The following is a 14663-nucleotide window of genomic DNA, read 5'->3' on the forward strand; positions in this document are numbered from 1 at the left end:
CTACACTTTTGGTGGGAATGCAAGCTGGTGCAACCACTCTGGAAAACAGCATGGAGGTTCCTCAAAATGTTGAAAATAGAGCTCCCCTATGACCCAGAAATTGTACCACTGGGTATTTACCCTAAAGATACAAATGTAGTGATCCAAAGGGGCACGTGCACCTGAATGTTTGTAGCAGCGATGTCCACAATAGCCAAACTATGGAAAGAACCTAGATGTCCATCAACAGATGCATGGATAAAGATGATGTGAGATATAGATAGATAGATAGATAGAGAGATAGAGATATATATCTACATATATATATATATCCATTCATCTGTTGATGGATATATATATATAATGCAGCCATCAAAAGAAATGAAATCTTGCCATTTATGACAATGTGGATAGAACTAGAGAGTATTATGCTTAGCAAAATAAGTCAATCAGAGAAAGACAACTATCATATGATCTCCCTGTTATGATGCAGTTGACAGGCAATATGGGGGATTTGGGGGGTAGGAAAAGAATAAATGAAACAAGATGGGATCAGAAGGGAGACAAACCATAAGAGATTCTGAATCTCACCAAACAAATGGAGGATTGCTGGGTGGAGGGCTGTAGGGAGAGGGTGGTGGGGTTCTGAACAATGGGGAAGGTATGAGCTATGGTGAGTGCTGTGAAGTATGTAAACCTGGCAATTCATAGACCTGTATTCCTGGGACTAATAATAAATTGTATGTTAATAAAAAAATAAAAATTAAATGTTTAAAAAGTCAGTGTTTATTAATGGTTTATAAATAAATGAAACAGGCATTTTTTTTAATATGGTCATTAGGCCATATAGTGTAATGATATTTTTTTAAGGTCATTAGTGCATATAGTGTAATGACAAAATTACATCATAGTGTAATGATGGTGTCATGTTGTGATGAATTTCACAAAATCCATAAAAATTTACAGATAGCAGTGAAGTTTAATGTACAGAAACTTTAAAAATCAACTAGTTCAAATGAATCCAGAATGGAATACATACCATGAAAAAGAATCTAACTATATTATAAATGTATGACATAATCTCTCTGAAGGGTTGGGGAAAAAGTGGTGCTGACTTAAGTGAGTCTGGAAAAAACTGCACACTCTGAGGCCAAATATAAAAATTCTGTATATAAGCATTATATGCTAGTTAATAATGTTGTTTCTTACCAGGATATGTTAAAAACATCAAAACTTCTGTATGCACACTGAAATTGAGCACATAAATAAGTGCATGTTGACAGTGGTGGCCAGGTAGTGACAGAAAGTATGAAAGTGCTTAAAAAACAAAACTAAACAAAAAAAAAACATAAAATGATAGGGAGCTATCAAGGAGACATAGGAGCCAACACATAAAGTTCCCTACGAACAATGCTGGAATAATTTGAGCAAAAATATAAATAATATAATACTGGAATATGACCCAAATTATAAAATAAATATCTGGGAGTACACACTGGTATATATAAATAATTGACTGAAGAAATAAATAAATGGAAGGGATGAGACATATATCTGGTATGAAATATTTCCAAATAATTATTGTTGATTCTAACCCCTCAAGGACAACACTTCTCTTCACCCCTTAAATGTGAGCTGTTCTTTTGACTTCCTTTCAAAGAGTACAGTATAGAAAAGAGGAAAGAAAGATTGATTTTACAAAAGACAAATCTGATAAACCTTCATAAGCTAGGTGGTCAAAGTTAATGTCAAGAGTGAGAAGTTACATTGATAGCATCTGGCTTGCATTTAATGTGATAAAAATGGCACTTTACTTTTGTGGCCTCTATCCAAAAATCCATAAGTTTCATCTAAACTTGAGAAAAACATCAGACAAACCCAAACTGGGAAACAGTCTACAAAATATCTGACCTATATTCCTCAAAGCCATCAAGATCATAAAGAACAAGAAAAGTCTGAGTAACTGTCACAGCCAAGAGGAACCTAAGGGGACCTGGTGAATAAATGTGATATGGCATCTTAGATGTGTGGCTGGAATATAAAAAAAGACTAGACAAAAACAAGGATGTTTGAATAAAACATAGATTTAAGCTGGTAGTAATTTAGTTCCTTTTTTGAGACAAATATATCATTAATGAAACAAATATTAACAATTGAGGGATGCATGGATTGTTCCATTGGTTAAGCATCTGACTCTTGATTTCACCTCAGGTCATGATCTCAGAGTTGATTGCCATGTTAGACTCAGTGCTCTGCATGGGGTCTGCTTGAGATCCTGTCCCCTCTCCTTGTGCCCATCCCCCTGCTCATGTTTCTCTAAATACATACATACATACATACATACACCCATACAATATTTTAAAAATATATTAACAATTGAGGAAACTGGATATAGGATGCATGGGAGCACACTGTACTATCTCTGCTACTTCCTATAAGTCTAAAATTATTTTCAAATGAAAAGAATTATTTTTAAAATGTGTGCATTTGTATTGGATAAATATTATGAATAAATTCAAAAGGAAATTGATGATTTGGAAAAGTAATCTTGTGCAAAAGTTGATCAAAAGCAGTAATAAATTGATGTGTTTTTATTCTGGTAATAGGAAAATTAGGGCAAATATTAGTATGTTCAAGTCCTTATAGAAAGTAATTGAATGATTTAATGAGGACCCCAGATATACCTGAGAAACTCTCTTCTTTGATTGATTTTAATGTCTAGAAAAAAACGGCGAATTTTACTTTCTGTTCTCTTAAATATATTTTGATTTTTCTAAGGCAATGTCTCAAAATCATTTTTTTATCTTATACACCTAATCTTTTCCCCAATATTTTTCCTGTGCCTTCCCTAATAGGCTTCAGAAGTCTTTTTTAATGATAGATTTATTCTAGAATGTTTTGGGGGCCACTACAAAGTGATGGGGATTGGCTTAGACTTTTCATATGGTTGCTTGATTGCATTTCAGCAAGGAAAATTCTGTACAAAAGTACAATATTTCCTCTTTCCATAGCTTCTACAGCAAGTGATCTCAAACTGGAATACTCTAGTTGATGTATAACTGAAGTTTAGCCAGAGGTTTCCTTTGTTTTCAGTATATAACTGGGCTTCTGTAATTTCTCAGATAGGACAGTGAACCTTGATGGAAGAGAAACCCAGGGTCAAGTTGAGCTGGAAATATTGAGGACTGGATATATTTTAAAATTACTGGTGTTGAAATTCTTCTTCTTCTTCTTCTTCTTTTTTTTTGTAATCATATTTTTAACTGAAGCATTAAAGTGCTTTAGCTTTAGGAGTATAACAGTGACCTGATGTATGTATACATTGAAAAATGATTACCACAACACATTTAGTTAACATCCATCACACATTGTTACACTTTTTTCTTTTAATGAGAACTTTTAAGATCTACTCTCTTAGCAAACGGACAATTTTAAGTGATTAAGAATAGCCTTAATTCACTGTCTTATTTCATTTGACTATTTCATGGTTAGTTCAAATATTTGCTTATAGTGTGAATTGGTTTTATGACTTCTTGTTAGTTACAATTGAAGGGGCACTGAGAACCACTTTGAAATCCTAAGCCTAGAGATTATTTATCAATGGTGACAAAGCCTCCATTTAATTATTCTTTTTTTTTTTTTAAAGATTTTATTTATTTATTTGACAGAGAGAAATCACAAGTAGATGGAGAGGCAGGCAGAGAGGGAGGAGGAAGCAGACTCCCTGCTGAGCAGAGAGCCCGATATGGGACTCGATCCCAGGACCCTGAGATCATGACCTGAGCCGAAGGCAGCGGCTTAACCCACTGAGCCACCCAGGCGCCCATCATTTAATTATTCTTGTAACTTATATTTATTGAGCAAATTCAGGAATCAAATTGAGGACCCAAAATAAGGACTCAAAAACAAGCAGTGCAAAATTAAAAATTAAATCTAGAAAAGGATAGACATGTGTAAACATGATAAGGTTCATAAAATAGAGTCATAAGAGGCTTTGCAAATGTTTGCCTAAAAATAAATATTGCTTCAGGAATATTTCCCAAAAATTAAAATGGAAATGCCTAATCTGAATTAAAAAAATTCATATATTGAAAGTGGAGAAATTTTGAATTTTAAAAAGAGAGAAAGAAAAATAGTGTAATAGAGAAGATAAATGTGATGAGTAGCAAGGATAAGACTGAGACACCTGACATAAAGAAATGCACAAGCCATGTCCAGGAGTTTGGAATTAGCCTGCATGTTCATGAGCCAGGACTGTCACAACAAAGTGCCACAGACTGGGACTGGGTGACTTAAACAACAGAAATACTGTTTTTCTCAGTTCTGGAGATTAAAAGTCTGAGATCAAGGTATTGGGGGAATTGGTTTCTTCTGAAGCCCCTCCTCTTGGCTTGTACAGGCAATTTTCTCACTATGGTTTTACATAGTCTTCCCCCTATGTATGTCTGTGTCCTAATTTCCCAAATAAGGACAATTGAATTGGAATTAGGGCACATTGTAATGAGTGCATTTTATGTTTTCAACATCCCTACCTCCAAATAATCACATTCTGAGGTACTTTGGGTTGCTCTCTAACATGACTTTTTTTTTTTTCTTAAGATTTTATTTGCTTGAAAGAGAGTGTGTGTGAGAGAGAGAGCACAGAAATAGAGGGAGAAGCAGATGCCCCCTGAGCACAGAGTCCAACATAGAGCTATATCCCAGGACTCCATGATCATGATCTGCACTGAAGGAAGATGCTTAACCAACTGAGCCACCCACTCTCCCCTACTCAACAATTGAACTTTGGGGTGGGGTCACAATTCAGCCTCAAACAGCCTGAGAATAGGATTAGGGAGAAAATGAAAGTCCCTTGAAGGGATTTGCAACACAAAGCAAACCCTTCCTGGTAGGGAGGATGAAACTGAAATCTGAACATATGATGTGCTAGCATGGTGATTGAGGCAAAAACAAAATGAATAACCAGGAACTAAAACACGCAGGGATAATTTGAGACTCGTCTTAATAGTTAATTATTGTGTCATGATAATTTATTAGATGTGGAGAGGGTTTTAAAGCAGTAGCTTTAAAATGGATCACTAAGGTTACTGCATACAAGAAAAAATGATCAGGATGTGGCAAGGATACTAGAAGAAAATTGTGTTAGGAAACACTGAATCTGAATTCATTAAACATTGACCCTCCACTACCTAATTTTCAGTTTAATAAGAACTCTCAGATATTATATACCTTTATTTGTTTATGAGCATTCTTTTGTGTGGTAGTCGGCAACTTAACTGAAGATGAAGCTTATCATGATTTAACAGCTTTGTTTTGGCCAGGAAGCTTTTTGTGATAATTTGCATGACATCTTATGAATATTTCAGTTGAATAAAAATCAATTCAACAGCTGTTATATGATCATCTCAAAGATATCTGGTTATTGTGTCTTAAGGAATTCAGTTTTCCAGAGGAATATGGAACTATCATCCAAATTCAGAGTTACTTTTGTTATTTCCACAACTACAGGGGATTTGCTTCCTCTAATTATCCACTACTGGTTACATTTTTATGAGGAAAAAAAACCAAGATGAAAGTGTTATGGAAATCCTTTATACTAAGCCATGAGTATGGCATAATGTACAATTTACATATCACATAGTCTAGAGATGTAGACCAGAGTATAGAATTATAAATGTTTAGTTCATAATACAGTCCCTGATTATTAATTTTCTTTTGCAGTAAGTAGTTATTCCATTCTATAAACTATGCTTTGAAAACGAATTTCTCTCTTTTCCAATCTTGAAAATAAGAGTTTATACTTTCATTGTGCCATGATTGACATATTGATAAAATATCATGAAAATTAAGGTCTTGGGTCTATTAGAAATTAACTACAATGACAATGAAGCAACATAATTTTCACTCCCCCAAAAGATTATAATGTACTATTCCAAGAATATATAATTTTCTATAGAATTTTGATACCATAACCTTTAAGCATGAGACATTTAATAATATGCATGATTTTGAGTGTTGGTGAAAAGTTACACCATTTTCAAAAAAAAAAGGAATTAATTTTCCCATATCTCTTTAATAAGTAAACATAAAACTTAAAGGAAAATAATAACAGAGTAAACAACAACTAAAATGATAGATGATACAGAAATTACCCTGGCAAACTGTTCTCTCCCCAGAAAATAAAAGAAAACCTTAAAAAGTAACATCAATTTCTCCCTCATGAAACAGTGATTTAAGTGTAAAAACGAGATATTTGATTTCCTGGTGACAATATTAATAATATTTAAATTTAACATTATTGCTTGAAGCACAAAGCTGATTTTGAACGCTTGGTCACATTTGTTGTCAGAGGCAAAACCATGAGTTCTGGATTATGTTTTATTAGTTAATATTAAGAGCCACTATAGTTTATCTGTAAGCTTCTACAGCTACTGAGCAAGAGAGAGAGAATGTGCCAAGGTAAAGTAGAGGCTCATTCATACTTCAAGAGCAGCTCAAAGACATTATTCTTTTCAATACTTAACTAACCAAGCCAAAGATCACCACACTTTTTCCTCTAGCTTTATAGAATTGCAGACTTTCATATGAACATGTCCATTATATACATATATGTTACAGACTTGGAGATAAATATACTACTCAGATTGTTTTTGATCAATGAGGCCTTCAGTAGATGGCCTCCAGCTCTCCTACATGAGGATCTGCCTCAGCTGCAGATTACTGTCCCTTAAGCTAAGTCCCCTGAGCCCTGGCCATTTCAGTCCTACCAGGTCATTTAGATGGGCTGTGCTCACACCAGATTGGCTGAAACTCTTGTTGGTCCTGCATGCAGACTGACACTGGCTTCCTTTCTCCTTTCTCTCCCTGCTTTTCTCAGGCTTTGATACCTAATACACATCTCTTACCCTCAACTCCAACTTGGTGTCTATTTCTGGAGAAATCAACCTGCGATATATATGGTCAAATAAGCATAAAAATACTAAATAAGAAGCAATTGTTTTAAACATTAAAAATAACATTTTAAGTCAATTGAGGCAAGAGGTAATAAATTACAAATCCAGAAGAGCAGTCATTTCATATTCATGTAGGACATAGTTGACCAAAACGGTGTGTACATATAAAGAACTTTAATAGATAAGTATCAAGTTAGAATCAAATTGTAAACCCTGTTACCATCCCAGACAAATATGTAAGAAGAGGGAAAAATCATAAAGTAGGAAATTTGGGGATGAGTCACTAGTCAGTTTCTCCAGAGATGGAATCTAAAAAGTAACAGTTGCTTGTGTACAAAAACACATGTGTGGTCAAGAGCAAGTTACCATACCAAATACTCTTGTGTTTGTTGTTTTAGTTAGGCAGATCAGAACTTGGACTCTATTATGAATGATTCCAAAGTTCTTACATTTTCTTCTTATGCTTTCCCTTTGAAGAGATTGTGCAGAACAGATTAGTGAATATTCCAATACAATCAGGATGTCAACAGTATAGGACCTTATTGTGGCCACATTTGGACAAGGTGCTTGGAACATCCTATCATGCCAGAAAGCAAGGAAGTGCTTGAAAAAGAAGATGGAAATGTCAAACACAATAGGACACAGTGGCCAACTGAAGGAGCTTCCAGTGGTTAAAAAATGGGGAATTTTTTTTAACATTTTCTTCAATGAATTGTGGGGTTTTTAAGTTTTTAAGTTTTTTATTTAAATTCCAGTAGAGTTAGCAAACAATGTTATATTAGCTTCAGGTATACAACATAGTATTCAACAATTCTGTACCTTACTTAGTGCTCATCCTGACAAGTGTATTCTTTAATCCCCATCACCTATTTCACTCATCTTCCTACCACCTCCTTTCTAGTAACCATAAGTTTGTTCTCTAAAGTCAATAGTCTTATTTCTTGGCTTGTCTCTCTCTCTCTCTCTTCATCTCTTTTTTTCTCTTGTTCATTTGTTTTGTTTCTTGAATTCCACATATGAATGAAATCATATAGTATTTGTCTTTCTCTGACTGACTTATTTCACTTAGTATTATACTCTCTAGCTCAATCCATGCTATTGCAAATGGCAAGATTTATATATATATACCACATACTACATCTTCTTTATCCATACTCCAACACAGGACCCCAAAACCATGACCCAAACTAAAGACAAATGCTTAACCAACTGAACCACCCCAACATCTCTAAAGTATAGGCTTTGAAATAATATATCATATTGATTGATTAGTTGTGGCATATGCACTTTTATAAGATATTAATAATAATGGAAAGTGAGTGTTCGCATACAAGTTCTTGTGTTAGTCTTGTAACTTTCTGTAAATCTAAAACTATTCAAATATTATAAATTCTTTTCTTTAGAAAAGTGAACATTACAAAATAAAAAAAACACATGCTGATATATATGGTCACTTAAAAAGTGTTCCAAGACTACACAATGGGTAAAAGACTGTTTCTTAAACAAATGGTGCTAGGAAAACTGAATATTCACATGTAAAAGAATGAAATTGAATCTTTGCTTTAAACCATATGCAATAATTAGTTCATAATGGATTAAAGACAGAAACATAAGATCTAAAAATATAAATCTGCTAGAAGAAAATATAAGAGAATTGTGGGATTTCACAATCATCCTCCCTGGATGAGACTAATTGAAAAGCAAAGGAGGAGTGCCAGACACGAAAAGAAAAATACTGTATAATTCCACTTATGTGAGATACCTAACCCAGGCAAACCCTTAGAAATTTTACAGAAAGTAGATGGTGGTCACCAGGGTATAGGGAGATAAAGAACGTAATGAGAGATTGTTCAATGGAAAGAAAGTTTCAGTTTTGCAAAATGAAAGATTTAAAATTTTTTTCTACAACAATATGAATATAGTTATTCACCACTTCATTAAGAGAGTGTTTTCTAAGGTTCCCCCAAACCTAAGAAATCTATTTTGATGTCTTACCTTGCATAGCCTAAATAAAGCTTGTCTCTTGTTTCAATCATAGGGGTTGAATTAGGAAGCTCTACTTTGTCTGATACCAGTAGCCACCCTTAGAACATACCCTTTGCACATCATTCTGATCACATTTTTGTGATATCTGAGCATAACCCTTTGTATCTTTCAAACTCAGCTGTGATGAATGTTTTATGTATCCTTGATCTGTAAGTTTTAGCTATTTCTTCTGGGGAGTTCTCTACCTATCCAGAGGAATTTACATTGCCAGAAACATACCTCCTTTCACGTCCTAGTTTTCACTAAATTATTTGCAACCACTTTTGTCATACTCTTAATTTTTTTCCTCCTTGCAGCATTTGACTAAAACCTAGGATGTGTAACTTTTAGCATGTCTAAGGATTTTTCTTTTCTCATTGTGTTTGGATTATGAAAACTAGTATGTCCATTATAGCAATCACTATTTTTTTATTTTTAATTATATATTTATTTATGTATTATATATTTATAGATAATACAAATTTGTTTTGTGCATCTAAAAACACAGACAATCCTATAATTGAAAATGTCAGAGCTTCTGAAATAGAACCACTGAAAGTTGTAGTCAGACTGAATTTTTATTGAATTATATAAAGTGAGCCAAAATTAATCTAATGATAATCTTCTTTTAAAATTTTTTATTTTTTATAAACATATATTTTTATCCCCAGCGGTACAGGTCTGTGAATCGCCAGGTTTACACACTTCACAGCACTCACCAAAGCACATACCCTCCCCAATGTCCATAATCCCACCCCTTCTCCCAAACCCCCTGCCCCCGGCAACCCTCAGTTTGTTTTGTGAGATTAAGAGTCACTTATGGTTTGTCTCCCTCCCAATCCCATCTTATTTCATTGATTCTAATGATAATCTTTAAAAAGTAAATCTAATAGAGCAAAATTATTGAATCTAGATGAAAAGAAAATGAATAATGGGTATATATGACTTTTTGTTTATTTCATTTAGCCAATGCTAACATAGAATTATGCCAGACAATTTTCTATATAATTTCTAAATATTAACTAAGTGATTCATTTAACAACTCAATGATAAAATGGAATCTCAGAGAGGTTCTATAACTTGCCCAAAATCTAGGAGTTCAGGCAATATGTTCAGGATTTCAACCTGTCTAATCTGACTCTGGAGTCTATATTCTTGAGCCCGTACCGGATGCTACCTCTCACTTATAAAAGTTTTATCTAGTCTAATTCTTGAATTTTTATCTTTCCCTTATGAAAGCACTTTTACTATTTAGAACAAAATACATTTTGATTCCATTCACTTTATATTTAAGAAGGTTTGTCTTTAGTTTTCATAACCGTATTTTGGTTTAGTTGTAAACAGGAAATGACTAACAATGAATCTGATATCTTACAACATTCAAATATTCAAAAGGCTTGAAAGGAACAGCTTATAAAACAGCTGTTAGATTGCCTAAGGTAAAACTCATGGAAGTATATGATTTTCTCCTATAAGATTACTTATAAATGAAATAGTGTTAGGGAAAATAAGTGGATGCAATGAAACATAAATTAAAAATCAAAGTGAAAAGTATAATAATTCAAACAGCTTGATATATTTGAATTCCTATAAAACAGAAAGGTTTTGTTGACTACAGTGTTTGGCTTTGGTGTATTATAAACAACACTGCTGTCTCTGCCAGTTGCATGATAGTGGTCCACCAGTGTAGGGAGAATTGATACCTATAAGGCATCAAACAGAAGCATTCCTCAAGACATGTTCATTTGGTCCTTCCCTAAGGTTATAAATTAATTGGCAATCATGACACATGGGAGATGACAAACTGTTGTTAAAATGTCAAATATCCTCCTAAGGCAGAAATTTCTCTCAGATAAGAAACCACATTTAAATGAGATTTTTTTTTAACAAAAGATCTTTCATGGCTTAATGAAAAAAAGCATTTCACTTCAGTATGAGAAATCCAGAACACAATGACAGAAAATAACAATTATTAAGCCACTGAGAGACAAACGAATACTTTTTCATAAAAATGTTGAGAGGTGTGAAAATAAAAATTATTCCTCTGGAAACTACACAAAAAGCGTTGAGCTTTATATAAACAAAATGTATTATCACTCTTAGTTTTATGTTTCACATCTTTCCTGAAAAGCACTGCTTTGTATTTTAAAATGTGATTGAGTTGTGTTTTCTTTTAAAATTACCCTTCTGAAACTAATAATTTCAGTGATTTCTATGTATTTATACATAAGGGTAGTCTTACCGACAAACCCTAATAGCTTAGAAAGGGAAGACTTCCCCTTTTATAATTCTCCCCCTTAATCCAGAGATTGATATTTTATTCCTAATATTAGTTATTATAGAATACAAATTGTTTACAAACCAAATACCATGTTTCAATTATGGTTTCTTCTCTGTGTCTGGGTGTTTAAAGTAATCCAAATTGGCATTAACTTTCTAAAAATTTTTGACTAGATGAGACATTGTTCCATTGGCTCTTAATATTCTAACATTTCTATCCTTTATACAATGTCTCAGGCTTAAGGAAACATGAAGCATTTAGAATTAAATAATATATATTTACCATACAGAGCAAACCAAAAATTTCCAGGTGTATCCACATAGGGCATCAAATTTCTGGGAAATGTCATAGTCTATAGCTATTTTTTTTCTTCTATTGCTATATGCTTTATTTTTATCAGATCTTGTAGTAGATTCAAGTAAAAATCAATTAATTAGTTTAACAATATGTATTATATTCAAAACTGTGCCAAGACCTCCATTATCTGCTGGGACTACAAAATATATATGCAGGGAATGATAATGAACAAATTTTTTTAGTAAGCAATATTTCCATTTTGAATAACATAGTCTAGTCACTTTTTCTTATAGAAACAGGGGCTTTCAGGCTTCAAATCATTACTCAGCATTATTATATGACAAAGAAGTCCATTCCTTCTATATTCTGCCACTCTTTTTTGCCTGTTCAGAGAGCATTTGGCCTACAAAACAACACTTCTGTGAGTTTCCTGATTTTGGTTCCCCATTTCCAATAAAATGGAATAGCCAGTATTGTACACATGTGTAGCTGTATCATTTTACATATTATGCTTTACATGTGCTCAAGTGTATTTACTTACAACCACTTTTCTTCCAAAAATGCTCTGTTGAAAAGTTTAAAAGTAACCTGAGAAAGTCACAAGAATAGTGCAGCAAAAACCCATATACACCACATAGGTACACCAAATATATACATAGCAAATATTTGCTTTATCTTTCATATTTGTTTCTTAATATTATGCTATAATATAACTATAATAACAATGATTATTATTACTAATAAAACATCAACTCCCTTAAAGCATATCTTAATTTTTCTGGTGATCTCTGTGATGATTAACTTTATATGTCATCTTGGTTAGGCTATGATTTAGTTTGAAGGTATATTTTTAGATGTGATTAACATTTTCATCAGTAGACTTTGAGTAAGGCAGATGAGATGGGCCTCATCTGAAGAGCTTCAGAGCAAAAAATGGTGTTTCCTGAAAAAGAAGGGCTCAAGACTGCAACATGGAAACCCTGCTTGAGTTTCCATCTGTCATTCTGTGGAATTTAGATTTAGAACTGTGACATCAACCCTTACAAGTCCAGTCTGTCAGCTTGCTCTACAGATTTTAGATGCCCCAGCCCCCACACTCATGTGAAATATATATAAAATATATAGATATATATTTATATACACATAAAATATATTTATGTGAATATACATATATGCAGAGAGAAATATATATCATTTTATATATTATACTACACACATTGTATTATATGTGTATGTGTGTGTGTATATATATGGAGAAAGAGAGAGAGTATTAGTGAGGGTTGTAATCCACACCCACACATACATATCATATTGTCCTTTTTTCTCTGAAGAGCCCTAATTAATACAATCTATAAACCATTATTATATTCCCTGCAGACAGCAGAGATCTTGGCACGTATTAGGAATGCAATAAATACCATTGAATTAATAACCTGCTTTTTACTTGAATCTTCTACAAGACTTGGTAAAAATAAAACAAACAGGAAGCATAGAACTAATATCTATGTTTTATGGTACTTTCTGGAAGATTTATAGAAAAATGGATAAGGGAAATGGTAAGTGATGTTAAAAGAAAGTGTCTTAAAGAGATGTTAAAAAAAAAAGATGTCTAGACTTAATTTCTTCAAAGTCCCTTATGATTAATGCTTATTCTCTGCTTACTTTTTTATTTGTTTCCCCATTCTTTCAAATCTGTTTGTTTGAAGGTTAGATTTGAGGAAGATTTCTTTTATATGCTGCATAGAAGACATATCAGAAATCTGTATACAGAAAAACAAAAGGGCAACTGTAATAGCACACTGTAAAAGATAATACATTTTCATCAGCTTTATGACAGAAAGTATTTATTTCCCCTCAGTGATTCACCACGGTGAGATCATCAGAATCAGCACCAAGACCAAAACACAGTCACCAAGCAAATGGAACATGCAATCTAGATATGATTACTAGACTGGAGTTTGAAAACCAAAGATAAAGATGCCTCAGAAAGCAAGTATGGAAGGGTTCTGGGACATGGAGAAGTAGGAAGTAAAAGAATTCTGTCTCCTCACCTAGACAGCAATTGCAATAACAGAATCCATGGATTTTAACTATTTTGGAACTGGAGTCTGTTAGAAAGGTTTCAACTTCCAGGAAAAGTTTGAACAGTAAATGTCAGTAATGTCAGTCAATTTTAGATTTAGTTCAGAGGGGCTACTCATTCCCCACTCCCTTACCCTTATGGAAAGCATCAATTCATGTTCTCTGAGCAGCTTTCACATAGCTTACAGTATTTGAAGTGGAGAATGGAAGCCCTATTCCCCAACTATTAGGGACCTGTGTTCTCATTGCTGATTGTTGCTTCTGAACACCAAGCTCTCTTCTTGCTGTTGGAAACATCTCCCACTTCACTTGAAGTGAAGTGAATTTCAAGGGTTTGTTGTTGTTGTTGTTGTTGTTTGTTTGTTTTTTAATTTTTTATTTTTTATAAGCATATATTTTTATCCCCAGGGGTACAGGTCTGTGAATCACCAGGTTTACACACTTCACAGCACTCACCAAAGCACATACCCTCCCCAATGTCCATAATCCCACCCCCTTCTCCCGAACCCCCTCCCCCCAGCAACGCTCAGTTTGTTTTGTAAGATTAAGAGTCACTTATGGTTTGTCTCCCTCCCAATCCCATCTTGTTTCATTTATTCTTCTCCTACCCCCTTAACCCGTCATGTTGCATCTCCACTTCCTCATATCAGGGAGATCATATGATAGTTGTCTTTCTCCGCTTGACTTATTTCACTAAGTATGATACCCTCTAGTTCCATCCAGGTCATCGCAAATGGCAAGATTTCATTTCTTTTGATGGCTGTATAGTATTCCATTGCGTATATATACCACCTCTTCTTTATCCATTCATCTGTTGATGGACATCTAGGTTCTTTCCATAGTGTGGCTATTGTAGACATTGCTGCTATAAACATTCGGGTGCACATGCCCCTTTGGATCACTATGTTTGTATCTTTAGGGTAAATACCCAATAGTGCAATTGCTGGGTCATAGGGTAGTTCTATTTTCAACATTTTGAAGAACCTCCATGCTGTTTTCCAGATAAAGTGTAGGACATTTAAAAGCAACCATATATACAGGTAAAT

This window comes from Mustela nigripes, chromosome 3 (genome assembly GCF_022355385.1).
Source record: "Mustela nigripes isolate SB6536 chromosome 3, MUSNIG.SB6536, whole genome shotgun sequence".
Classification (NCBI taxonomy): Eukaryota; Metazoa; Chordata; class Mammalia; order Carnivora; family Mustelidae; genus Mustela; species Mustela nigripes.